We start from the raw sequence: 26,838 nt of genomic DNA, 5'->3' as shown, positions 1-26,838 counted from the left end.
TTATACGATACTGTATGTAACAATTGTTTATTATTGACGTTGTATAAAAAATGTGAGTTGTCACGCTTACGACTAAAAGAAATTACCTGACATTTTGATACATTTAAAGCCATTAACCAGGTGTTACACCAATTATGAATTAGGCTAAGGTCATTTTGAAGGGCCAGGTGGTCATCAGTACTGTTAATTGATCTGTAAATAATGCACTCGTCAGCGAAAATACGTAAGTGAGAAGAAACATTAGGTGGCAAATCATTTATGTAAATTAGGAAGTGTAAAGGGCCCAAAACGCTGCCCTGAGGCACTCCAGAAGTAACGTAAGTAGGAGACGAAGCGATATTGTTAACTACTGTGAACTGTTGACGATTCGAAAGAAAATTACGAAGCCATGTTAGAGTGAAGGAGTCAATTCGAAGTGCAGTTAATTTTGCAATAAGGCGCCAATGAGCTACACGATCAAATGCTTTGGAAAAGTCAAGAAAAATGCAATCGGTCTGCTCGTTATTGTTCATGTTAAGGTGCAGGTCAGTCGTGAATTCGAGTAACTATGTCTCACATGATAATCCTTTCCTGAAACCATGTTGATGGCGAAAAAAGTAATTATTGGACTCTAGGTGATTATAAATATGAGAAGCAATTATATGCTCGAGCATCTTGCAGCAAATGCATGTCAATGAAATTGGACGGTAATTTTCCGGGGAGTTTTTATTCCCAATTTTAAATATGGGTATAATTTTGGCCATTTTCCAGTCATTGAGCAGCTGTCCCGATGACAAAGACTGCTTGAATATATGGTACAGAATGTTACTGGGTATAGAAACGGTATTTTTTAATATCTTGGAAGTAATATTATCAATACCAGATGAAGTAGATAACTTCAAATTATTAATAAGACATGCAACTCCCTCCACCGGGATTTCAATACTTTCCATAAATTGCCAGTCATAATCAGCAACATCAGGTACATTGGTATGATCCTCGCGGCTGAAAATTGATGAAAAAACGTATTAAACGCAGAGGGGCGTTCATTGTCAGAGAGAGGAGTATTTGTATCGCTGTGTAAGGCTATCTGGTTTGAGTCACGGTCAGGTGATATAACTCGCCAAAACTTTTTCGGATTCGAATGTAAGAGAGAAGGTAAATCTGTGGAGAAATATTTATCTTTAGCTGCAGCTAAGGCGGAACAGTAGGTTTTTAAGCAAATCCTGTACCTTTCCCACGAAGGAGCATTATTGACGCGTTTAGCGGTATTGTACAGACGTTTGTTTTTATTCCTGAGCTTACGTAGGGCCTTAGTAAACCAAGGATTCGTTTTGTCATTTGTTATCGAGATCAACGGGATATATTTGTTAATTAGAGCCGACATAGTATTCTTGAAACATACCCAGTTCTCTTCCACCGAGCGATTATAAAAACAAGGAAGCAGCGTGCGGTTGAAAAATACTTCAAGTTCATCGTTTATTTTAGAATAGTTTGCTTTGTTATAATCACGTATTATTTCCTTTGAGATCCCTGAAAAGAGTAGCGGAACACTGATTGTTACCTGAAGTAGATCGTGATCACTAAAGCCGTTTAGATGAATTACGGATATAATCGTTTCAGGAGTGTTGGTGAGTATAAGGTCTAGAATGTTAGTACCACGGGTAGGTTTGTTAACGACCTGGAATAGGTTAAGATCTAAAGTTAAGTTAAGAAAATGCACTGATGTTCGACAGGATGATGATAGATTACTACAATTTACGAGCGGAAAGTTAAAATCACCGAATAAGTAAACAGAATGCACTGGACAGAGCTGGAGGGCCGTGTTTATGCTATTGCGTAGTTCTGTAACGAAAGAAGTGCTGTAGTCAGGTGGACGGTAACAGGCACCTACCAGTAGTTTGGTCGTATTTATGATTACTTCAACCCACACAATTTCAAGAGATCAGTTTGAGTCGATAATAAGAGAATATAATTATTTTTTAACACCGAGACAATAGCCACCGCCTCTCTTGCTAGTTCGATCTTTGCGGTAAATATTATACGAATGGTTATCAGGAAGAATTTCGTCGTCTGTAATGTCAGGATTTAGCCAAGTTTCGGTAAGAACAAGAATATTAGATTCGTTATCGTCAAGCAGGGTGCAAACTAATTCGCCCTTGGGCATGATGCTTCGTATGTTTGCGTAAGATAGTGTCAACAAAGACCCAGTGATAGGTAGCTTTGACTGTGAAAGAGCCCGTGGGCAAGTGCTTATTTCTAGCTATCTTTGCGACATGACAACGGTATCAGTGACTTTGTCGTACGTGTAAGTCTGGTTATTTCTAAGCAGCCAATCTACTGACAGTTTAAAAGACACATTTTGAGGTTTCGCGAAGTCAAGCAGCTTCCTTCTAGCTTGTCGCGTAGCTGGCGAGAAATCTTCAGCGATTAAATATACTAAGCCTTTTAATTTGTGTGCAGATGACAAGATGCGTTGCTTGTCTTTAAAAAAAGTTAGTTTAGCTATTATAGGTCTGTCCTTTCCTTCTTGGTATTTCGCAAGCCTATGTACGCGTTCAAATTGCGAACTGATTGTTGCAATTTGCAATTTTTCAGGGCACAGTTTTATGACTTTCTTTTCAGGGGTAGCCCTGTCCTCTTTACGGTCATCTTCTATCTCGAAGAACAGCAAATTACTTCGTCTGAGCCTGTTTTCTGCGTCCTGACATCTTGAAGTTATTCTTTGCAGCTGATCTGAGACATCACGTAAAGTCTTACTCCCTTTTTCCTTCACGCCTGAGTCTGCAACGCTTTCTGAGGAAGTGGCTAACTCAAGCGCCGCAACCCAGGATGTTAGAATGGCGAGTTCATTATCAGTGGCAGCTTGTTTGTCCTTTGTGCTTTTTAATTCCGCCAAAAGCGCCTCTTGTGCGGCCTCTAGTTTCTGTATTGCCTCAAGAGCGGAGGCAAACGCATCTGCCTCAGCTTTTGACATTGGACCTGGGTTCGACTCAACGTCGCCAGAAAGCAAGAGGAGCAACTCAAACATTGCAGAGTAGAGCGAACACAGAAGTAAATTAGAACGCTTTAAAACATCAATCCACTCAACTGGGCACAACACCGCGATCAAACAGCAGTTGTTACTCCTAATGCATGAAGCACACCGTACGTAACTAACCTGCAATAGCAGTAGCTGAGTACGCTGCATACTCGATGCGGTGCCGTGCCCGAAGTGGACGCTTGCTTGCTGGCTTTTAAATCCTCTTCCGGTGGCGTCCGTCATAGTCCCCAATCGCTGTTGCCAGATGCGCGCGAAGGTCTTGTCTGGATTCGGCGCTGCGACTACCAAGGCAAGCCGAGGTGGTGTCGCGTCATTTGTGCGCAGTCTGCACGTGCCGGGAAGTGCTGAGCAAACGGCCCAAGTGACGGTCACCTGCAATAGCAGTAGCTGAGTACGCTGCATACTCGATGCGGTGCCGTGCCCGATGTAGGTTAGCTTAGCGAAGTAGCAATATGGAAATTCAAAAGTAGAACACAAAAACATTGATGGATTCCATGCACTGCTGGAATCGCTGTAAACGAAATTTTCTACGCTGTTTGCTTTGCTTGAGAATAATTAACAGTAATATGGTGGCGAATGTGTAATTTCGGCAGCGTTTAGTCTAATACGAGAGTGGCGAGTTAATGTAAAGCGTTACCTTGCGTGCACCACTGCTGTTTCTTTAATTAGTCCACAGAACACACTTAGAGACGTGTATGCTTGAGGTCTTGTTGCAAGTCATTCTTTATAATCTCTCAGAGTGAGTTGAGCGTTGTCATTGCCTCATATGGCGCACTGCATATTGGCGCAAGTATTGAGCTATAATGGAATTATGGGGGCTGTGCGTACTTCAAATATTTATTATAATTGTTTGTGTGCAATGCATACATGCGTTCGCGGTCTCCACCACGTTTCACTGCGTAGCGAAGACGCTCCTGTTCTTTGTGACGCTTGTTTCAAGCCTAGGTGTCTTCGACAGCGAGTGCACGCCTTGGAGTCATCTTGCTGGTGCTTGTTTACGGGCTCCTTATATATACGTGGCCAACACACTGCTGAGAGTCCAGCTCATAGCCAGCTCTTCAGGCTGAGGTCGATTGTAACGTTCATACTGTCACAGCCCAGCATATGTATTTTTGTCGCATAGAAATTAGAACGAGAACACCACGTGCAACATGCACAAACTGTAAAATGCTGCCGCAGCAGTGCCGATAGGCATGCGTGGAGGTGAGCACCATTTGGTGTTGCTAGAAACCGAGTGGCACGCACGACACGACCATAGCAGCACCAGCGCCCGTAATGTTTGGCGATGAGGCAAAGAAAGCTTCACTTTAAAACATTGGTGGTCATCATTTCCAGCTAAATAAAGCTTGCAAACCAGCCATCTCTACATCTTTTACATAAACTTTTTTTGTGCTTGTATGGCAAATGCTAAAGTTACGACCCGCTTCATCCCCAGCTGCACAAGCAACAGGAAACGGTTACAAATGAGAGAGTGGACAATCCAGACAGCTTGCGCCTTGCAGCTCTCCTGCATGCGTTAGAGATAGTGTAGCCAAGTCGTGGCTTTCCTAATCGGGCAGGAATTTGGGTGGTCGAAGAGCAGACAAATTATTCTAGATCAGAGGCCCAAGATCCGCCCTATTAGGCTTTGAGTACAGCTTCTATGTGACTAAATTTTGTTGTAATGCCAACCTACCGATGAGAAAAGGCGTGAATTTGGGAAAAAACGCATACAAAAATCCCATGCGAATCTGCAAAACCATATGATGCATGTGTATGCATTCTCACTGCAAATAAAGCTGCTCTGGCTTGCGCACTGGGTACCATATGTTTATGTAACATTCGCAGCATTTTGTTACCTGAAACTTTGGTTGAAAAGACCTTTCGCTTGAAGTGATTGGAGCAGATCTCCTTTATTCACTTATTGCTAAACATACTTGCAAAAACAATTAACTTTTACATTTATATGCACTCTTGTTTTACACCACCTGGAGAAATACATAAGTGACCATCCAATGGGGCCACCAGCACCACCTCCACAGAACCGCCTCGCTCCTTTGCGCAAGCACCTTTGGAGCTTTTTTTTTTTACTGAAGCAGGTCACCGGGGCAAGCGAGTGCAAAAGAAAACAGTGTATAGACCTCAGACTCTGGCCAGGCCGCACTGTGGAAAAACCCGTCACCAGCGCCCCCATCGCAGCCTTGGCACGAACTGAGTAGTGGAAGAAGAACCGTCCGCAAGCAAAGGTGCCTAGGCCACAATGAACCCTTCTGTTACCTTTGTGTTGAGGCGCGGTTTCCTAAAAATCAGGGACCTGGAAAGCTTCTTCCGCCCATCCACGCTTCGGAAAGGAAGCTCAGCAGGGCGAAGTACACGTACAATGGAAACTAAAGTCTCAAGTGTTCTTTCGGCGTGCTGCAACTCGCAAGTCCAGATAGCATCAGGTTTGTCTATATACATATCGGCATAAAAATCTAAGCATTTCAAATTTGTTCATGTTGAATATGTCCTGAACACAAGACTTAAGTGTCTTCTATATTATTGTGTATTTTATCGTAATGTTTTGCCTCGCAATTATTTACAAAGAGTAAACCCTTTCATAGCCTTTTCCCAGGCAGCAAACAGAAAACGTTTTCCAAGGCAACAAACAGCGTGCGATCATAACGAAAGTAAGCTTCCTACGGTGCCTACGCGCGGCATCTTTCTTTCTCGCAGGAGCTACAGCATCGCTCAGTACCTTAATATGAACTTTTCGCAGACGCTGCAAGCCACAAGCGCGCAAAAATAAATTAAATAAACGCGATACTTTTTTCTTTACACACGTGCGTTACTTCGCAATTACTCATCCAGTGCTCCTACAGCAACTTTATTTCTCACATTTGAAAAATGCAGTCGAGCAGGCTGAGCACATTGCGAAGCATGCTTGTTGTATCGGCGCAGGACTTACAAAATACTGAAAGCAGAAATGAGCTTGCGATACAACGATGCTCTAAAACAGGATTTTGAATTCATAAACGAACCAAAATGTTTTGTTAAACTGACCTGCCAAATCACTCCGTTCCACTTGTTGAATCAAGTGGAGGCGGACGTCTGTTAAAAGGTGAAGATATCGATTGCACATAAGCAGGATTTTTCGCAACGTTCTTTTTTTAGAGCGCAGCTCTTTGGCGTCCGTTCCTGGGTTTCGCGTCGTCGTCGGCGTCGTCGTCGGCGTCGTCGTCGGCCTCGTAACCAGCTCCGCCCCCCTTTCATCCCCCCAGCGCTAGCAGCGACCGACTGATACCGCTGGATGCCGCTGACGCCGCTAGAGAGTCAAGATAACGTGACTGCATAGAACACCGTCGCCGCCATGCAGAAAGAGGAGGAAAGGGTCCCCCCCCCCCCTGTTCTTGTGTGGCGGATAGCTGGGGTTGACTCACTATCGCCGTCAGCGGCATCAGTCAGTCGCTGCTATCTCTTCCCTCCTCCCTTTATCGTGTTGTCCGCTTGCTGCGCGCGCTTCTGCCCCCATCGTTTGCCGCTGGGTGTACACGCCGCCCCCCTCCGCTTCCGCTTACTGCTGGTTGCTCTCGACGGCGGCGATGAGCCTCCGCTTCGGCGGCGCGAACTGCAGGGTCTTCTCGGCGGCGGCGATGAGCTTCTGCTTCAGCCTCGCTTACTGCTGGTTGCTCTCGACGGCGGCGATGAGCCTCCGCTTCGGCGGCGCGAACGGCAGGGTCTTCTCGGCGGCGGCGCTTAGCCTCTGCTTCCCCCACGGCTGTGACAACCTCGTGAGGCACTTGTATAGATCTCGTCTTTGAGAATCAAGCATTGGTGTACCAAGTCGAACATATATCAGTCTATTTCTCCGACCACAAAGCTTCCTTCATGACTGTCAAGAACTGTTAGTGGAGTCTTTGTTAAAGGAATACGTGTGAAAAATAAAAAAAATTATGTGATAGCGCATACATGTGTTGCTCGATTTCTTTGCCTCAATCTATCCAAAAGGTGAAACAGCTTATTTGCTGCGCTCAAATTTCGCATTAGGAAGTAACGTAATCGTCGGTAATTTTTTCTGTTACCGACGAAGTGGCGGCTGCAGATTGACTTTTCGCATGGTTACCACGGTCCTCTGTCAGGGCTACGCAACACAATTACAGAAGAACAAAATTGTCGCACTTTCTCATGCGAGCCGCTGTGTTGTGGGGAATGCAAGTAATTCGATTACCCAACAGGTTGAACGGCCCGTATCCAGTGCTGTCGCATTTCCCCTTCATACTATCGCGATGGAAATCGGTGAAACTGAACGTTGTTATTCCTTCTTTCACATTCATGGCAATTTACAACACAACGGTAGCGTCGATTGCGGCGTTTCTTCGTAGCGCGCGGAGCTATCGCGGTTGCCGTCATTTCCGCCATGAGTCTGAAGAGTGAGCCAGTAAGCGCTTGATGGCAGTTCGGCGGCACGTCCGACTAGCGTAGAAATTCGTAGCTCTCAGTCTGGGTGTTAAATGCGCAAAACACTCGCAATATGAACCAAAATCCAGTTAAATCGTTGTTTCGCAGTCGCAAGCTGAATAGGCAACTTAGTAAGGGAGCAGGGCTTCGCACTACTCAATTACTGCCTTGTCGCACCGGCAGGTGGCGCTACGCGTCTTGCAAAACTCCAGAATCTAGTAGTCTAGTAAAGCTTTTTTTTCAATAAAGTGTGATGACATGCATCATAGTATGGTACTTTATGTATCGTTTCCTTGTGGCATGAAAATAGCCACATTCTTGGCCATGTGTAGATGCAGACTGTACACTTCACAAGACTCAACATCACACGAAAATAGCACGTCATGAGCTTCGCAATTACAATGGCTTTTCTTTCAATCCATCAAAGAACATTGTTTTGACATGCTGTGCCCACGTCATATCCGACGTGCCGTCCAGTACCTACTGTGCCACCCAGCGCCCACCGTGCCGCCCAGCGCCCACAGTGCCACCCAAGAACCGCCGTGCCACCCAGTACCAACTGTGCCGCTCAGTGCCCACCATGCCACCCAGCGCCTACGAGGCCGCCCAGCACACACCATGCCACCCATCACCCAGCATGCCATCCATTATGTAATCCACCATGATGGGTGATGTATTCAACTATGCCCAGCACAGGGGAAATATACATCATCATCATCATCATCATCATCATCATCATCATCATCATCATCATCAGCCTAGTTACGCCCACTGCAGGGCAAAGGCCTCTCCCATACTTCTCCAACTACCCCGGTCATATACTAATTGTGGCCATGTTGTCCCTGCAAACGTCTTAATGTCATCCGCCCACCTAACTTTCTGCTGCCCCCTGCTACGCTTCCCTTCCCTTGGAATCCAGTCCGTAACCCTTAATGGCCATCGGTTATCTTCCCTTCTCATTACATGTCCTTCCCATGCCCATTTCTTTTTCTTGATTTCAACTAAGATGTCATTTACCCGCGTTTGTTGCCTCACCCAATCTGCTCTTTTCTTGTCCCTTAACGTTACATCCATCATTCTTCTTTCCATAGCTCGTTGCGTCGTCCTCAATTTCAGCAGAACCCTTTTCGTAAGCCTCCAGGTTTCTGCCCCATATGTGAGTACTGGTAACACACAGCTGTTATACACTTTCCTTTAGAGGGATAGTGGCAACCTGCTGTTCATGATTTGAGAATGCCTGCCAAACGCACCCCCAGCCCATTCTTATTCTTCTGGTTATTTCAGTCTCATGAGCCGGATCCGTGGTCACTACCTGCCCTAAATAGATGTATCCCCTTACCACTTCCAGTGCCTCGCTACCTATCGTAAACTGCTGTTCTCTTCCGAGACTGTTAAACATTGCTTTAGTTTTCTGCAGATTAATTTTCAGACCCACCCTTCTGCTTTGCCTCTCCAGGTCAGTGAGCATGCATTGCAATTGGTCTCCTGAGTTACTAAGCAAGGCAATACCATCAGCGAATCGCAAGTTGCTAAGGTATTCTCCATCAACTTTTATCCCCAATTATTGCCACTCCAGGTCTCTGAATACCTCCTGTAAACATGCTGTGAATAGCATTGGAGAGATGGTATCTCCCTGTCTGACGCCTTTCTTTATTGGGATTTTGTTGCTTTCTTTGTGGAGGACTACGGTGGCTGTGGAGCCGCTATAGATATCTTCCAGTATTTTTACACATGGATCATCTACACCCTGATTCCGTAATGCCTCCATGACTGCTGAGGTTTCGACTGAATCAAACGCTTTCTCGTAATCAATGAAAGCTATATATAAGGGTGGGTATATTCTGCACATCTCTCTATCACTTCATTGATGGTGTAAATATGGTCTATTGTTGAGTAGCCTTTACGGAATCCTGTTTATTCAATATCAATTAAACTGAGTGTGCGGTGGCCGGCAACCTAAATCTACCGCTAAGCAGGTGAAGCTTACAGCTATTCAATATGTCCCGAAAATGAGGCCTTGGCAGCGTTAATTGAAAGTCGCGCGGCCAAGAGTGGTAACTTGCATGCCCTAACGATGTTTTATGCAACGAATGAAACTGCTGGTGTAACCGCACGTAATTTGAGCGTCTTGATAAGAGCGAATTCTCCGTGCTGTCATTGAGGCGAGGATGTCCGGAGGAGGTGAACACGTCATTGCGGCCTCGATGGTGAAGCTGGACTTGAGAAAATACACGGGTGCAATGTCCTATTGTGTGTGTACTTAAGCTGTTTGCGTCTTTAAATAAATAAATTGATAAGTGTGCCCTGTATGTGCGTTATATCTATTTTTGTGTCTGCATTAGCGCTAAGCTTTGGACCGACCGAATGAGTGTTGTAAATCCAGAAGAATTTGTAGAGGTATCACGTTTTTTTTCGCTGCTGCACTTGGTTTTTGAGAAATCTACTCGTCCTACTAACTGAAACTACGAGAATATATAAGTAGTATTTTGTCGTCCTGAATTTTTCGTTCACAATAACTAGCACAATTTGCAGCAGGATAACAAAATTCAAATTGAATGCTTCATCTCTCTTATACGTGCACTTTATTGTGGAGTTCATGTTACAAGAAAGAAAAGAGAAAGGCGATCAAACGGCGATAAAAAGAATGAGACGCTTAGGCTTCTGTACAGAAGTCTTGTCCACAGAACAGTCCGAAATGACGCCATTCTGCGTATGTAGGTGGATGAATGCTATGGTGACGATTCAGCGTTTCTTTTCTGTAGTTTTAACAGCAAAAGATTGAGATAGTGCCTTCAATTCTAGTTTTCTTTGAAATTATTAAATTATTCTCGCTCAATGACATATTCAGACCGCCACGTGCTCCACAAGTGCATTGCAAATGACATGAATTTTCACGTATTATTTTTGTTTTTAATTACTCTCTTGGACATCATGCATTTGTTGCTTAAACGATTTCGAAATTGCCGCTTTCGCCGTTGTAAAGTTGTTCAGCATTGGTGCAGGGTTTTCTATACACAACGCTACGCAACATCGCTACTTTTGCAAGTGCACAAACCTACCAGTTCCTGCCACAACTATAAGGCCCGAACGTAGGTTGCGTGGACTTCATAGGTTGTTATAACATGAGCAAAGGCTTTGCTTACACAAGGAACTCAGGGAAGAGTGGCGCGAGCTGGAGGGCGCGTGGTCTTCTATGTAGCAGTCCACAACAATTTTTCATGGAACAAATGAAAATTTCGTTTTATGCTCACTGGGACGTAATCTTTTCGCGTCACGGTTAGAGATCTGGTCGTCAGGATTGAAGAAAAAATTTGGCAGGGAGCCCGGAGAACTTGCTCTAACCAGGACGCTCCGTGTATATGTGGTTACCCCAGATGTTAATTCGTTGCGTAAAACAGCGTTCGGGCAGGCAAGTTACCTCGCTTGGCCGCACGGCTTTCAGTGAACGCTCGCAAGGCCTTATTTTCGGTACATATTGAATACCAGTAAGCTATAGGTTACCGGTAACAGCACGCTCAAGTTAATTTTGACGAAACGTGGATATGCGCAACGGGCAAGCCTTATCACTGCTTCAAATCGTTATGTTACTAAGCTGCTTTCTATGTGCACTGGTGGTAATGGCAAAAGAGCTTTGTAGCGATGTTGTACAAGTCAACAATAATTTTGAACGACCATCAGCCGGACACTTTTCCTACTGATCAAAAATGATTACAGAGCACCAGCGCACACCATTGTCATCAATTTACGTCATCACATCATTTACGTCAATCACATCATCAATTTACGCAACCACTTACAAATTACAACCATCCTCAGCCACAGTGAATCAACCAGTGCACTAGAAAAAAATACTGCGCATCCGGAGCGGTAAATCGAGCCACATAAATGCAAAAAAAAGAACTTCCGGCATACAGACGCGTGTAAACCAATAGCCAATGAAGTAATTTCATTTTGTCCTAATGTCATTCAGCTTGCAAAATGGACGAGTTACATGTCCGCTGCATTATGAGCACACACAGATATATGGAACACACCAAAGCAGCTGATAACAAGCTAGGAAGTTTCAGTTTCGTGAGTACACCATGATACAACTGCCGTACCGAACGCGTGAAGTGCGCGTTGTCGGCTAACGAACACCTCTCCCAGCAAGGCCAGGTTGCCAATGCGAAGTATTATTGCGTGACGCACCGCCAAAACATCATGGACCGAGGAAAGGACTACTTCTAAACTACGCACAGCCCGTTATTATGATGCGCATAGCATAATGGTGGGGCGCTCATATGCGCGATATTGAGGTTTCTGAAAGGCTACGAATTCAATACGACGCGTATATGTAGCTGCCTGCACGTTGTAGTATGAAGTGGCACACTTGAAGGACGTGCTGTAAAATGCGTTTTCGGCCTCGCATAGGTAAGCCATGCGCGAACTGTGACTACGTTTACCTGAAGAAAAGATGCATTTTGGAAAAATGCTTGAAGCAGCATGTGTATGATGCCAAAACGAAAAATGTAGCTTGCGATATACCTGCGCACGACGTGGCTGCCTCCAACCATGATATTGGCCTTCTAGATTAGGCTTTCGTTATCCCCAAGAATCTGTATTTCGCATCAGTATCCCAGGTGATTTATATCAGACTACACCAAAGGCTGAATCACTGCGATGACTTTATTCCGTATGCATACGCAAGATGCCTAGGTCAAATTTCTGACTTAGTGTTTGGAAACAAAGCTTCAGTACAATTCAGTGGGTGCTCTTATCAGTCATACGCTATCATAATCTTTTTATAACAACGTTGACGGGACGGCCGGGATTACTATTATTATATTCATCACTGCCCTTCACTGCAATGCTCGCGTAATGAAGTGCACAGGTTGGAACTACCATAGATTTAATAATTTTTAATATTTGGGGTTTTACGTGCCAAAACCACTTTCTGATTATGAGGCACGCCGTACTGGAGGACTCCGGAAATTTTCACCAGCTGGGGTTCTTTAACGTGCACCTAAAGCACACGGGTGTTTTCGCATTTCGCCCCCATCGAAATCCGGCCGCCGTGCGAACTACCATAGAAGACGGCCTTGGAGCAAGTAGAACCACTACATGGTCGCATGCGCTGAACAACAAAGAGCCAAAGAAATTTCGGTGTCCTTAACGCAGAACTTAGCATTTCACACGATTCCGTTTACGATAGCTGCCTTATGATTGAATGTGATGGTCTTTCGTTTCTGTTTCAAGTTGTCTTGGCTCTAGCATCGCCAAAGGGCGACGCAGTTTAATAGGTTGCACGTTGCGACGCAAACAACATATCGAGCCTTCGAGCAGCACGTGTCACAAAGAGAGGCGTGGTCTCTGAGATTTCACTGCTGCAATCTCTGAGGCCACGCCTGGCGGCACTAGCTTGCGCGGTGCCGCAGTGAGAGAAACTCCGATGGCAATAATGAGCCTCTGCTTGCAGGCAGCTACGCACAGGGGTAAGAATGAGCAGCGTTCGATGGCGCATTCAACTCAAGTACTGAAGTTTTGGCACTGAATCGGTGCCGAACCACACGGAATGCAATTAAGCCTGCAAAGGTCGGCCATTTCTTGTTTCAGAGACAAATCAGGTTCGGCAAATCTATGGGCAGAATAATTTTACATCGCTGAAAGAACGTTTTAAAAATTGGATATCTACGCAGATTTCAAGGGGGATTTTACTTTGTTACATTCAATAATTAGTTATGTACCCTTTCTTGATAACGAAGTTTCAACGTAACTTGTCTTTGTTAATATTTTCTCTTACCTTCTAATCACAAGTGCCAAATCTGAGTTCAAGCAAGATTAGGAACAAGCTACATTTTTTTGCGGGTGCATCAGCCTGTGGAGCTCTCAAAGCCAGCTAGCTACCTGAATCATGAAGCGACCAATGTGTGATAACATTCACAAAGCAAATCTTCAGGTGCATTAGAAACATTTTGTTTATGTAGGGCTGTTATTGAGTTGATTTATTAAAATTATTTGAAACCCTTGGACTAGTTAGCGCTTCATTTGTGTGAATAATGCTTTATGTTAAGCGTGGTTTTAAGATGCGTTATCACTTTTGTGGCCTTGCCAATACTTCACTGGTGTTATGGTAGGGTGCAGGAAATGGGCCATAGGCATTGGTGGTGCCGGTACACCCAAGTTTTTTCCACACCACGAGGATTACGAACATTGCCATTGATTTGGTCATTTAGCAACTACCAGGAGACACTCAACTTCTTAATTAATGCTATAGTGGAAGGGGCATCGTGCTACTAAATTTATGTGTGTGCCAAACATCCATGTAAGAAAAACTTCTGAGGTAGTGTCGTTGAGGTCCTTGATATTATTCCAACCGCAAATGCCGAATAATGTTGACAAGTAATGGAAAATTATCTTGGGCTGTCCCTTACCATCTCATATGTGCAGTCTGTGCCGTTTCTAGCGAAATCATTCAGCAACATTTCATTGGGCATATGGTATCTGAGGAGACAAACTGTGGATTTCAATGTTATGACGGAATTTTATGGTCTAGAGACTACTTAAAATATCACCTTTGTGCTAGTTCTCTGACAATAGTGTTCCTCCTGTATATCCGCAAGTTTGGTATATATTGCGGTCATTTTTGCAACTACTCCCTAGCCGAATGAACGAGTGGTGTTATTCGGTACAGTTTTAAGGTGCTGATGCTTGCATTGAATGTTCCTGCCTAGAAGCACCGCCAAATAATAAAGGGCTTGGAATGCTTTTACGTACGCTGTCATTCAACAAATTGCTCTCCTAAATAATAGCGCTACGTTCCACAAATATTGATTAGAAGGTGTCGTACCTCGCTCTTCAAAAATCTGTTTAATGCGGAAAAATTTTTTAGGACGCCTACACAAAGTCCCGCAAACTTTCTCATAGCCTTTATTCAAACGGCTATAAGACGTTTTACAAGACATCTAATCGTTTCTAAAACGGCTAGAAAAAGTCTCGCAAAACGTCTCATATCCTTTATTTGGCGGTTCATTAGACTATGTTCACGACGGCTACAAGACGTTTTAAGTTATAAGAAGAAGTTTTGATTAGGCGTTTTCAAGATGTCTTAGGTATCTTGTCAATACATCTTGAAGATGTCTTGTAAACATTTCTAATGATTTCCAAGACGCCTTGGGGAACTTGCCATGACGTCTTGTAGCGGCCATTAGGCCAATGTGTGTTCAGTGGGTTTCCTTCAGAAAATATTCTTCTAAGAGTAATTTTCCTTCAGCTGTAAAGACCATTCCGCAGACCAAATTCGACAAAGAAGATACCGTCTTTTTTCAGCACATTCCTTGTACTTTACTGCTCGGCCATTAGATTACTCTGACTTTTAGATACTTCTGATACGTCTCCTATACTTCATTTTCAATGCACACCAATGTAACATCATCCAGCATCGAACTGTTCGATCTTGGAGCTCTGTCAGGATGCTTTCGCTTGTATACTCTCGGCATATTGCTGAAAACTGAAATGGATCAATAATTAGCGAATGTTAATATTCACGCACACAAAGCGTGCCGAAGTTCATTGCATACACTTAACAGTACTCCTGTGCAGCCTATTATTCATGCGATTATCTCGGGCTGCTTGCAAATGTGCCGAATAATCAAAGCTTTTTAATAGGGGAGACATCACGCTTTAAAATACTTCTTTGTAACAGCATATCTTAACGTGCATTGTCATGTAGCCAGCCTGTGAGTTATCTATCATAATTTTCACAGCACCGAACATTTATAAGTTGAAAATATAAAAAAATGGCAGCTTCCGGAGGTAATGCGGCTCAGCCATGAAGCTGATTCACTATCAGCACCAACCTTACTGTGGGGAGAAATGGAGTAGTGTTCCTTCCAGCTTCAACTGCCAAATTTTCCCGATATACGTCACCGCTTTCTAGTTAGGCCTACACTTGTTGCTTGAAGCACGATCCTGGCCGAGTGTTTTTGGCTACAAATTAGTATAAACATCCGCAGAACGGTTTAAATTTTACAGAAGTGTAATTGAGACAGAATTACTTATGGCATGTGAAAGAGGCGATTTATAGTCAGAGAAAGCTCCACCTGTGGAAGACGTCCACCATTAGAGTAAAGGTGGATGATGGATGGATGTTAAGCCTCCCCACTAAGCTGCACCAGGATGGATGGATGGTGGATGTATAGATGGATGAATGTATGGATGTTATGAGTGTCCGCTTTGGAACGGGGCGGTGGGTAGCGCCACTAAGCTCCACCAGGATGGATGGATGGATGGATGAATGTTACGAGCGTCCCCTTTGGAACGGGGTGGTTGGTTGCGCCACTAAGCTCTCTCTATTAAACTGCCAAATGCCCTACCTAGGTAAAACCATAAAAGAATAAAAAACACAATGAACTCCCAGAACCAAATTTTCTGATCCCCTATTGCGAACTGTGCTTTTGTACGTCTCCTTTCTTTGTCGTTTCCCTACTTTTCTTCCACCAATCCTCCAATCGCCTCTTACTAAACCCTATTGCGGACATGTTTACTTTTCCACTGTTCTCGCTGAAACCAAGGGCTTCAAGGAGGCTAGTGGTGCCTAAAGCGACCGCTGGGCCGATGTCTTCACATTCTAATAAAACATGCTCCATCGTTTCCCTAGCGTTACCGCAGCAAGCACTTGCATGCCAGGCTTGCATACCAGGTGTTTGGTATGCAAGCGCCTTTTCGTAAGTATTCTGTGAACCTGTTCGAACTAACTGCACGAGAGATACAGAAGCTGTCCCATTCCTCCAACTGTCCCAACGCTCCCTATTGTTCCCAACCAAGTGAGCTGTACGACATGTACCATCAAAAATTGAAATTACGTATTTTTATGAAATATGAAATTGTGTATGTTGGGTATGTGTGTTTCTTTGTAGAACCCTGGTAGTGTTAGCCAGCGCCATCACTCAGAGACTTTGGCGGCGAACGTGGAACATCCTTTCTGCCGCAATCGTCATGAGAAGGTGATCTTTTTGGGTGATGGCAGCCGGTCAATAAACCTACACGTGCTACCTGAAGGCATCAACGTTGCCGCATTCGAGACCCTCGTAATGCAAAGTACGAGAAGAAACTGGGTTACCCGGTCCCCGATTTTTATTAGTAATATCATAAGAAACCCACAAACACTGACACGAAGGACATCATAGGGAAAATAGGTGAGCTGGTTTCGTTATAGCCGTGATTGCGTGCGCCTCTCGTGCCACTGAGTGCAAAACTGCCCTGTGCTTGAGTTGTGTGTGTGCACTTTTGTGCGCTTGTGTGATGGAGGGAAAAAAGTGCACCGAGTATGGGGATGGTTTTTCTAGTGACGATTACTATGTGAAGTGTTCCAGATGTGCATAGTTATATCACCAAGGAAACGAGTACTATGATGTGGATTAAGGCACCTTTTCGGCCATGTGCATCAAAATGAGCGAAAGCAGCTATGCAAAACATGCATATCAGTGGATGACTCGCAAGGATGTCCTTATCAGTTAACAGGCATTGTTGCAAAGCTATCGTTGCTGAATTCCATTGGCGAGCCAGTGAAGTCTCTTTCCTTCATTCGCTCTGAAATAGACGAGTTGTTGTGCTTGAAATATGAAATTGTAGCAGTAAAAACAAAAATGCAAGAAAAGCACGAATTGGTTGACTTTCTGTCAAATTAAAATGACTCCTTACTATAAGAATCAGCAACTCGTGACATAAAAGTGTCTGCATTGTCGTCGAGAGCAGCGATACTTGGGGATCAGGTCGGCTCACTGGCAGCTCCCACTGAAGATCTTTGAAGTGAAATAAACGCATTTGAGCAGCATTGTCAATCATCGAATCTCAAAATTCATGGCTTATCCCGAAGTCCCAGCGAGAACTAGACTTCTACCGTTTCCGGACTGGACACTCACCTGGGCATTGACTCATTCCTTCCAGGCCATGTCGTAGCCCTAAACCGGTTGCCTCGGCAAGGCAAAAAGCCAGCGCCAACTTTGATGGGCTTTCTTTTAACAGACATATGTAAGAGCTGACTGGCAAAGTGGAAGAAATTGCATCTTTTGGCGCAGTAAAATGAGTCATCAATATTATTTGTCGGAAATGTTACAATATACAGCAGAGAATTGCTCTGAACCACGAAGTCAAAAGCTTAAGAGGTGAATTTCAAGTTCGTGTGGGTGAAACAGCAACATTTATGCTCGGAAGAGGGAGGGTGTCCTGATTAGGCGCCTTATTGGTCCTTCTTACATGGCTCAGCTATCGTGACCACTCTGGTCTTTTTTTTTTGCTTTTTTCCGCTTTGTGCGTTGTAGTCTTCTTGATTCGTAGCTGTGTGCAATCAATTCCGTAATGTTCTCTATCTATCGAGTAGGAAAACATGGCGGAAGCGTGTCCTAGTTGGTGCTGTGCGTGACAAGTCTGGTGTTTTCGCATTACCTCAAGTATACATTGGGAAAGAGCGTATTCGAAAATAGCAAAGGTGGCCGTGGTTGCGGAATTGTTTTTTTTTTATGAGAGATAGCTGGATTTCGAGTCCCCTGATTAGGCTCCTTGAACTGCTCAATCAGTAGCGCTTTATATTATGACACAATAGCTTGCCATCACTTTGCTCGCTATCTATAGAACCTACAATGGAAAGTGTCAGAAAGTTTCTTAGTGAGTTGCCTCTACTTACTTTGCCATCTGATCAATTATGCACGATAGGTGAGGTTAACATTGATGGGCTGAAGAAGGAACCGCATATCGTGCTTGAATGCTTGAACACATTTGCAGGCGTTCGGATAGACGCCGTTATCAAACTTCAGACGCGTGTCATTATTGGGCGCTTCACTCGTGTCTTCATGTCTACATCGCATGAATGTGCTTACCGAGAACGAGCAGGACTTTTCGTTTATTTTTAAGCAAAGGCTGTCTGATCGCTTTATTGTGGATTCTAGCTTTTTATCATTACAGAATGTTACCCTCCAGCAACTGATATCAGGTATCGAGGTTGTTGATAACAGAAAACTTGACTTGTCCTTACAGCATTAGGATTGGCCATCTCCCGATTACACAGGCAGTCGCGCCACACATCAATCGTTTACAACGTGTCGCGCGAAACATATCGTCACCAGCCAATAAATCGCATAGCAAAGAAATGTACAGAGCTGCTCTCAAATTTCGCATCAGGGAGTGTAGAAACTGTAGGTGAAGTTTTACTATGAAGTTGACAAATAAGTAGCAATCAACAGGGATGCTTTTATTTTATCTGCTGTTGGTCGGCGTAAGGTTGTACATGCATCCTTATATTCACGAGTTCCCATCGTTGACCATTATGACAGAGTGATTTGTGTAAATACTAGTGTGTGAAAATTTCTTCCTGGAAGAGTCGTGATTTAGATAGGGACGCTGCCCCAGTTAAGCATGCACATTAGGCAATTCCGGGTAATGAGGTTTTGGTGTCACCCCTTCAGCGCAGACGATGGCTGTAAGAGATGTAAAATTATATTTAGGATTTCTTAATATAAAGGATCACATTAGCTGAAAAAGTGTTGGTACACAAATGAAGTGAAAAAATAACAATATGTGCTTTATCTTCTATATTCTGACAGATGAGGTGGCTGTATGTCCGAGTTTTTATTTATAGCCATTTGAGTAGTTCTTTTTCTTGTAGCGCATTTCTATTGCTGCTGTGGTCAGTAGGCGATTTTAATGAGGAAAAATTGGAATGTTTATCATACTAGAACATGGCTTCAGCAAGATAATTAGGACAAAATAGTTTAGCATTTTGTTCTGTATAAAACTCCTGCAGTCCTTACTTCCTGATGAATGCTAATGAGACAGAGGTTAGATAAGAAGCCATTCATCGACAAACCTTATGCAATATATGAACGACAATCATGATATCATTTGTTCTCTCGCTTGATGCACTTGTAGTAGCACAACCGCAGCAGCAAATGTTGGCGAGAGTTTCAATGAAGAGCGGCACATACACAGTGCAAACATGGCGAAACTCGCTAAAGCTTTGTGCCAAGGACGTGCATGTAAAAGCGGCCCTTGCCCCGTACATTAGTTACGCAGCCCCCAAACTTCGGGTTGCTGTGAGGAACCCGCGCAACTTTCCCTTGTGGCTGCTTCATCCGATTGGTCTGTAAGCTATTTGCGTGGCTTGATTGCAGAACACTTAAGCTGGAACCGCATGGTGCGTTTTTCGAGAGCAAAAAACGCGACGTGCGGCAAACGCCCGCGTTGCCGCCGACCTGCGAGCACCTCTACGTAAAGAAAGGAGCGACACTTACGCGCCGCATTTTCCGGGTTGCCAGACAACGTAACTCCCAAGTACATCAATTGTCTTTTTTACTACATATATTATATGAGCTTAAACTTACAGAATATTACAATCAAAACAGCCAGCGGGTAATTAGCAAAATTTTTCGAAATTGTATTTATCAAGCTTCATTTCAAACAGCAAAATTGTAGAATTGAGTGCGAAACTGCGACTATGTACTTTCCGCATCGCGGTCGCAAGTGTTTGCTTCGACACACGTGCCAGTTCTGCCGATAAAAAAGAATGCCCAAGAATTTCCGTCGAGGTGCGCAAAGCCCCTTGAGATGCGCAGAGAGCAGGGCCATATGGTGGCAAAACCAAAAAACCAAAATTCCACGTGACCAAACGCTACGTCACTTACCTGAACTCTTATTGGCGGACGTGCCACGCAAGTCGTTTTTTTTTCTACTCCGAGCTCCAGCGCGCGGAGGCGCGATTTCGTGATGGATCATGCTGGGTACGCGTCATAATGACGCGCGCGTCCCACCATCCGCCCGTCAATCGCGCCTGAAATCGCGTCATGCGGTTGCGCCTTTACGCGCCAGTTTCAGCAGCTAGCGTCAGCATCGGTATCGCAGCCATTGTCAGTGGTGGCGTAACCTATTGAAAGAGGGCAGTGAGAGACGAAAAAGTTAAGAGCGGCGAGAGCGAAGATGCGCGATGAGGAAAGCGGTGACGCGGAACCATAAGTCGGAAAGCGGAAGAGGGCATGCCGAAAGCGTGGGAATAAAAATGTAGTGTGGCGGTGATAGAAAACAGATGGCGCCAGAGTAGCGCACTTCATCTGGGGGATGTCTCGGTGGTAGCTGTTGTGAAACGCGCCCACGCTTCACCCACTCGGTGGCTCTCGCGATTTCCAGATTAGCGAAGCAGTCGCGTCACACTTCGCTCCGTCTGCAACATGCCGCCAGAGAGATTTTCTGTGGCAACCAATATAACACAAAACAAAAAAAACGTGTGCAGCTACACTCAAATTTTGCAATATAGAGCAGCGTGATAGTCGGTGATTTTTTTTAGCGAGAAATACGCTATTAATATATCGCGTTGCGTGTTAGCGGCGTCACATCGAACGATAGCTACTTATTCCCCCACCCCTACCCACAAACAATGAAAACTGACCTTGTTCTACCTCGGCGTTGCTTATGCGTGAGTCCTCCGAACTAACTGCTAGAAAACTTGTACCTTTAATTGCGAAGGCGTCATGACGCTTCTATACAGCTTTGCGGTCTATAATGTTTAAGTTGTTCAAATCAGCATGCATCAGCGAAAAAGTATTTATTTATTTTTATTTCTTCTGCTGGCGAACCTTGGCCCAGACTGTAATTGTTTACATTGCTTACTAACAACACCGCAAACTCATCTTGGGTGCCGTCATATTCTCAGAAGCCTCAACATTTCTGCTGCGTAGTTGGCTATTTCAGTACTTGTAGACATAGTGTTTATCCAACAATTGAGGTTGTTTCTCTTTAACTTGAAGATGAATTTGAGAACAATAAGGCTTATTACATAAAATATTCAATATGTGATCAAACACTCTAAAGAATGAAACAAAGCAAGGGCCCTACAACGTTAAACTATTCCAATATGTTTTTATTCCGATCTCCTGACGTCAAATTTTCGTAACTGTCTGTGCAAGCATCGGGCGATGACCCGCAGGGTTTTCTGAACACACCAATCAAACCTTCTACTCATTTATAGGAGGTCACTTTTGTTTACTTTAAAAACGAATAACATTGCCTACGCAGACCGGCTTGTCTTATCTAATTGGCTGACTAGGATCGAGGAGCATGCTCAAGTGGAGAGGGATTCGATGGGGCCGAGCCACTGCACTGAATATCGATTACCGGATGAAGAGGCTGGAGCCGGCGTCTGCGACTGGTCCGCCTTTCTTTACTTGGCTTGACATGGCTGGTCGAAAATTGAAGCGGCATGCAACGGAAGGTTAAGAATGCCGCTAAAACGGATCCTCAGCGAAGAAGAGTTGGCAGAGCGAGGTCATAAACATGCCGGAAGTGCTTGATAATGTTACACGGTCACGCAAAATCTTCTATTGTACGCAATCAAAGCCATCCTCTCCGGCAGGCGCGAGTAGCCAGAGCGAAAGTGATCGGCGGCAGCCATCTTTTATCCCTTTTGGAACGGGGCAGCCTTCGGCTATTCAGAAGAAAATCCAGTTTTGTTCGACATATTCATGCATCTTTAACACGTACGCGTCCCTTCGGAGCGGTGAGTTTTCGCGGTTTTGTGACGTCGCGTGACAGGTACGTGAAATGGCTGTAGCCAGAAAACCTTTGACCAATAGCCGACGGCTTATGGCGAAAAGCCGTCGAATCAGAAATAACTATTTTTTTTTTCTTTTGTTCGGTCCAGTCATGCATAATCAGTGTGTACGCGTCATATCAGATGAGGAGCTATAACTGTTTTCGCGACGTGGCTTGACAGACAGGTGAAGTGAGGGTGGTTCCAAAAAGTTTTTGACCAATGGGGAAAGGCTGATTGCAGAATTGGAATAGAAAAGTTTGGCATAGCTTTACGTTATAGCGCCCCAAGGAACTCTATTTTACTGATAGAACGTAACTCACGCCATGCTACAAGTCACGCTGACGATTCTGCCTTTGCCATCTCTCGTGTTTCTCTATATAATTTCCCGCGATAAATTTTTGCCACTCGTGCCGCTGCGATGAGAAACTTATAGCGGTCAGCTGCATCATTTAATTTCGTAATTTGATTGCAAACGCATGTTCTCGTTCGCTCTTGAAGTTGAGGAAGTGAAGGGTTACCCGACTAACGATGGCTCTTTAGTTGTGCACTGTTAATTTTATTTTTGTGGATAGATTATGTATAAGTAATCATCTGCCGAAATTACTGCATTTCTGAAAAGTGCATAAGAGACGCGCTTGTTCTATACTGTATTTAATAAGCCGTGATTGCCTAGGTGAAAAAAAAATATTTGTAAGTATGTGAAAGATTGAACATTTTTGTGAAGTTATCGGCAAATATAGCTATTTTCGTTTTGAAAAGAAAAGGTTGACTAATGAGGCTTGCTGATAATGCATCAGCTTAGAATTCCCAATTCAAGCGTACTCCACAGCATAAATCAACCAGATCACGCCTACGAAATGTCATGAAAATAAATCGACAAAGGCATATTGCCACGAAATTCCCGCTTTGCAAAAGAAGACCTTAATTTCAGTCTTGAAAATCAGTCGCAAGTGTAGTAGTGCAACCAAAGAGAACTTACAAATCTCGCTAGTATTTTCAGCGTTTTCATTCATGTTTGTTAGCAACAGTACCCTTCAGATGCTTGATCACTGCTTGGAAAACTTGCAGCAATTATGCAAACGATCAACGTTAAAGTTTTCAAGGAGAGCTTTAGTCGTCTTTTCTCGTCACTTGGTGTTTGCTGACTGCAGTTGTGCTGCCTGACATACATCAACACTGTCATCTTATTACAGTATTAAAAGTCACGTATGCGCGCGCGGCTGCGCATTTTCCACACGGTATGTGCGAGAGAAAACAACTAGGGCCACTGTGTGGGTAGGACTTCTTCCACTGGGAACGCCAGAATGTAGTCGGCACAATGAACAAATGGGACAAGAAGCGACGAAAAAAAGGCAGACGAATGGGAAGAAATGCTAAAACAGTATTACGAACGAAAATGGGTGAAGAGCCCCCGTTAAACAAGCACCTCTTCAGCTGCAGAGCTATAATGATCTCGTCCCCAAAACACAGGTAAGCTAAAGAGTAGTTGGAAAGTCGTAGACAGTAATAGTCAAGCGTAAAGATGACTTAACAAAATGAAACCCGAGCGTGTGTTGAGCCAGAAGGGAAGCGGTCAGCTACAGATGAGCTAAGATTGAAAATTGAAAGAAAACATTTGCACAAATGTTTAAAAAAATTATTATGGCAGAAGCCATCTCAAAGTAAATCCCAACAGCAATGTTATTGGCATTGAAATATTGCAGTGAAGCAGAGCATAGCAACCGCCCTTTGGCGTAATCTAGGAAGTGCGATGTACTGGTAGCTAGCTGCTCTTGCCGGCAACCTTATAACCCGCCGCGGCGCTGCACCTTTATTTATTTATTTATTTATTTATTTATTTATTTATTTGTGTATTTACATTTCGTCCATTCGGGAAATAAAGTAGGGGAGGATAACGTAATAGAAACACACAAATTATGCACCACATACAAGAATAAGCATGAAAAAAAAAGAAAGTGTAAGATTAGCATAGTCAGCAAAACTACCACGTGAAAGAAAACGCAGAAATTATACAACTCATTGACTGGTGAAAATACGTCAAGGGAATGCTAAAACTGTCTTAGTGGTACACAACCAAACGAATGGTAACACAATAACATCCCTGGTAAGCTGCTAAGCCAGAACGCAATATATACTGGTTATGGCATGTAAAAATGAATTATGCGTGGGAAGCAGATGAAAAAGAAAGAAAGGAAAAATTAATCAAAAGGAATACTCATAAAATGTTAGATATTTATAGGCTAAACTGAGATCGACACTCGACGAAGCATAAGATCAGAAAACCTTTCTGATTCTGCCGGCACGACGTCGGTGACCAGCGAATTCTATAGTGTAATAGTGCGCGGAAAAAAGGATTGCTGGTAGGTAGATACGCGTTAATTTTTTTTTTATCTTGAAAGGGTGGTCGTTGTGTTTTGACAAGTTTGCGGCTGCAGATATTTATCTTTATCGAGGACTGAACGATTCAGTGAAATATTTGTAATGACTGTCAAGCGAAAATGTTTTCGACGTACGCAAGGTCATCTCAATTCAGGCAACATTTAATGACAATAATGCTGCTTCGCATAGAATATTTTCTACTCACGAAACGCGCCGCGCGATTTTTAATCGCTTCGATTCTGCTAATTAGTATTTTGGTAGAGGGCTCCCATGAAGTGCACGAGTATTCTAGCATAGGCCAGACGTTGCTAAACTAAAGAAACTGCTTCACTGCAAGTGGTTAATGTTTAAAATTTCTTTTAATGCAATTAAGAGCGCGCGATGCGTTAAGTCTTATATCATGAATGTGTTCATTCTAGGTTTGATTTGAAGAAAAACTTACACATAAGTATTTTGCTTTCTTCAGTTCTTTGGTGACTTCGTTGTTTAAGGGAAAAAAAATGTGCGAAGGTGTGCTTGTTTGCGAGTAAACCTCATGTGATGACATTCTCTAGTATTTAAGGGCAGTTTACATTTTTTGCGACTGGATAAAATTAAGTCCAAATCCTTTTGTAATGCTGACTGGGCCCAGTGATCAGAGCATTCCCTGTACAAAACACAATCATCTGCTTAAAGTGTAATTTTAAGTTTGATTTCGATACATATGTCAATAATATAAATAAAAATGAAAGCGGACAATGGACGGATCCCTGTGATTGACCAGAGTTAACGTTCGCCATAGCGTATTCTACGCCATTTATTATTACGTATTGTGTGCGAAGAATTGGGTGGTTGTGAAGCAAATAAAAATGGTGTAGGGCAAACGGAACAAAAATAGTTTATAGAGAAGGAGATTGTGCGGTACTTTGTCGAAGGGTTTTCGGAAGTCAAGTAGCAAACAGTCAATCTGTAAGCCGTTGCCAAATAAACTGAAGAAGTCATGGGCAAATTCGGTTACATAGGCTACACCGGAAGGACCGCAGCGAAAACCATGCTGACAATTAGCCATAAACTTGTTAACCTGAAAGTTAGAGAAAATATCGATGTTTAGAACATGTTCGAGCGTCTTGCAACCAACAATAGTTGGGAATATTGGCCCGTAGTTAACGACCTTGTCCTGTAGCCTTGATTAGGCAACTAGTTACGCAAGTGGGCGTGAAACTGTCGGCGTCAAAAAGGTTCCTTGGCAAGCTTCCCGTACACCTTGACCCAAATATGTCTCATGTTTGGATTTGAACGTACTTCCATCTGCACAGTGATCCGTTTTCCGGAGCAGTCTTCCATAGACTATCCAGGTACCGATGCTCGTGGGAAAACGATTACATTCGTCGATAGATAACGACCGGAAATTTCGTGAAGTACCCTAAGAATGCCTATCCGAGTAAAAACGTACCAAAGTTGCCCAGACCGGACGATATCAACTTTTCCCCTGCAACCACTTTCCCACATAACCTCATTGCCATGCAACAACTAATTTCCTTCCTGATACGCCAAGCGTAGCTGAAGCTCTCGCTTCCTTCACCGCCAATGTTCAACTCCTTGGCCAGCCCATGAGCTATTCCAAGGCTCTGCGGCGTTCTGTTCCTGCCTCAGCTTCACTTTATTCCATCCCGCTCGTCATGATGGAAATATGGCCAGCGAACCCGTATTTCAACGATTGCTGATCAGCTCCGCGCCAATGACGTGTGGCGTGTATCAAGCCGATGTCCTTTATTCTACCATAGTTCCACAGCAGGTCACATCTACCGATAGTTCTCGTAACGGCAACATGGGCTGTGCGGATTTCCTATTTACTCTCCAAGCTATCGGTTTGGCCAACAATTACAAAATATTGAAGACTTCTTTCTAAACAACGCACTTTCACGTCACCACTGCACCAGTCAGTTTCCCTCTGAGTACGCCAATTTTCTAATAAACACCCAAGCTTTTCGATCGCGTTGTAGAGGCTCGGGACCCAGCGACCATTGTGGCTGAGACGGCTCACTTTAACACGTACATCTACAATTACGATACACCTGCACTCAAAGAAAGAGGTTTGCAGTAAAGGCCGCGAGATCAGAGCTTTCTTGGATACTGCGGCGGAATATTCCATGATTAGCTGGTGAATAGAAGTGTCTATTAAACAAAATTCAACGCCTATGTCCTAAGCACCAATCCACACTGATTGTGCACGTGTCATCAAACCGACGAGAATGCGCCAGATGCGAGTAGGGATTGATGGGCAAGTCGGAAGCAGAAACAAATTAGTGTGGATGCAAAAGTGAAGGGTGCAAAATGATTGCACAGCGTGCATTTAGCTAGGAGTGTAGGATCAGAAAGCACACCGAGAAGAATGCGGCACCGAAGTAGTTCGCTACTAAAAGGTGCAGAAGTCGCAAACTGTTGCAACGGAGCCGCAGGATACCAAACAGAATGAAACCACAGCGTG

The sequence above is a fragment of the Dermacentor variabilis genome, chromosome 7, assembly GCF_050947875.1.
Source record: "Dermacentor variabilis isolate Ectoservices chromosome 7, ASM5094787v1, whole genome shotgun sequence".
In the NCBI taxonomy this organism is placed as follows: domain Eukaryota; kingdom Metazoa; phylum Arthropoda; class Arachnida; order Ixodida; family Ixodidae; genus Dermacentor; species Dermacentor variabilis.
This window is presented reverse-complemented; position numbering follows the sequence as displayed.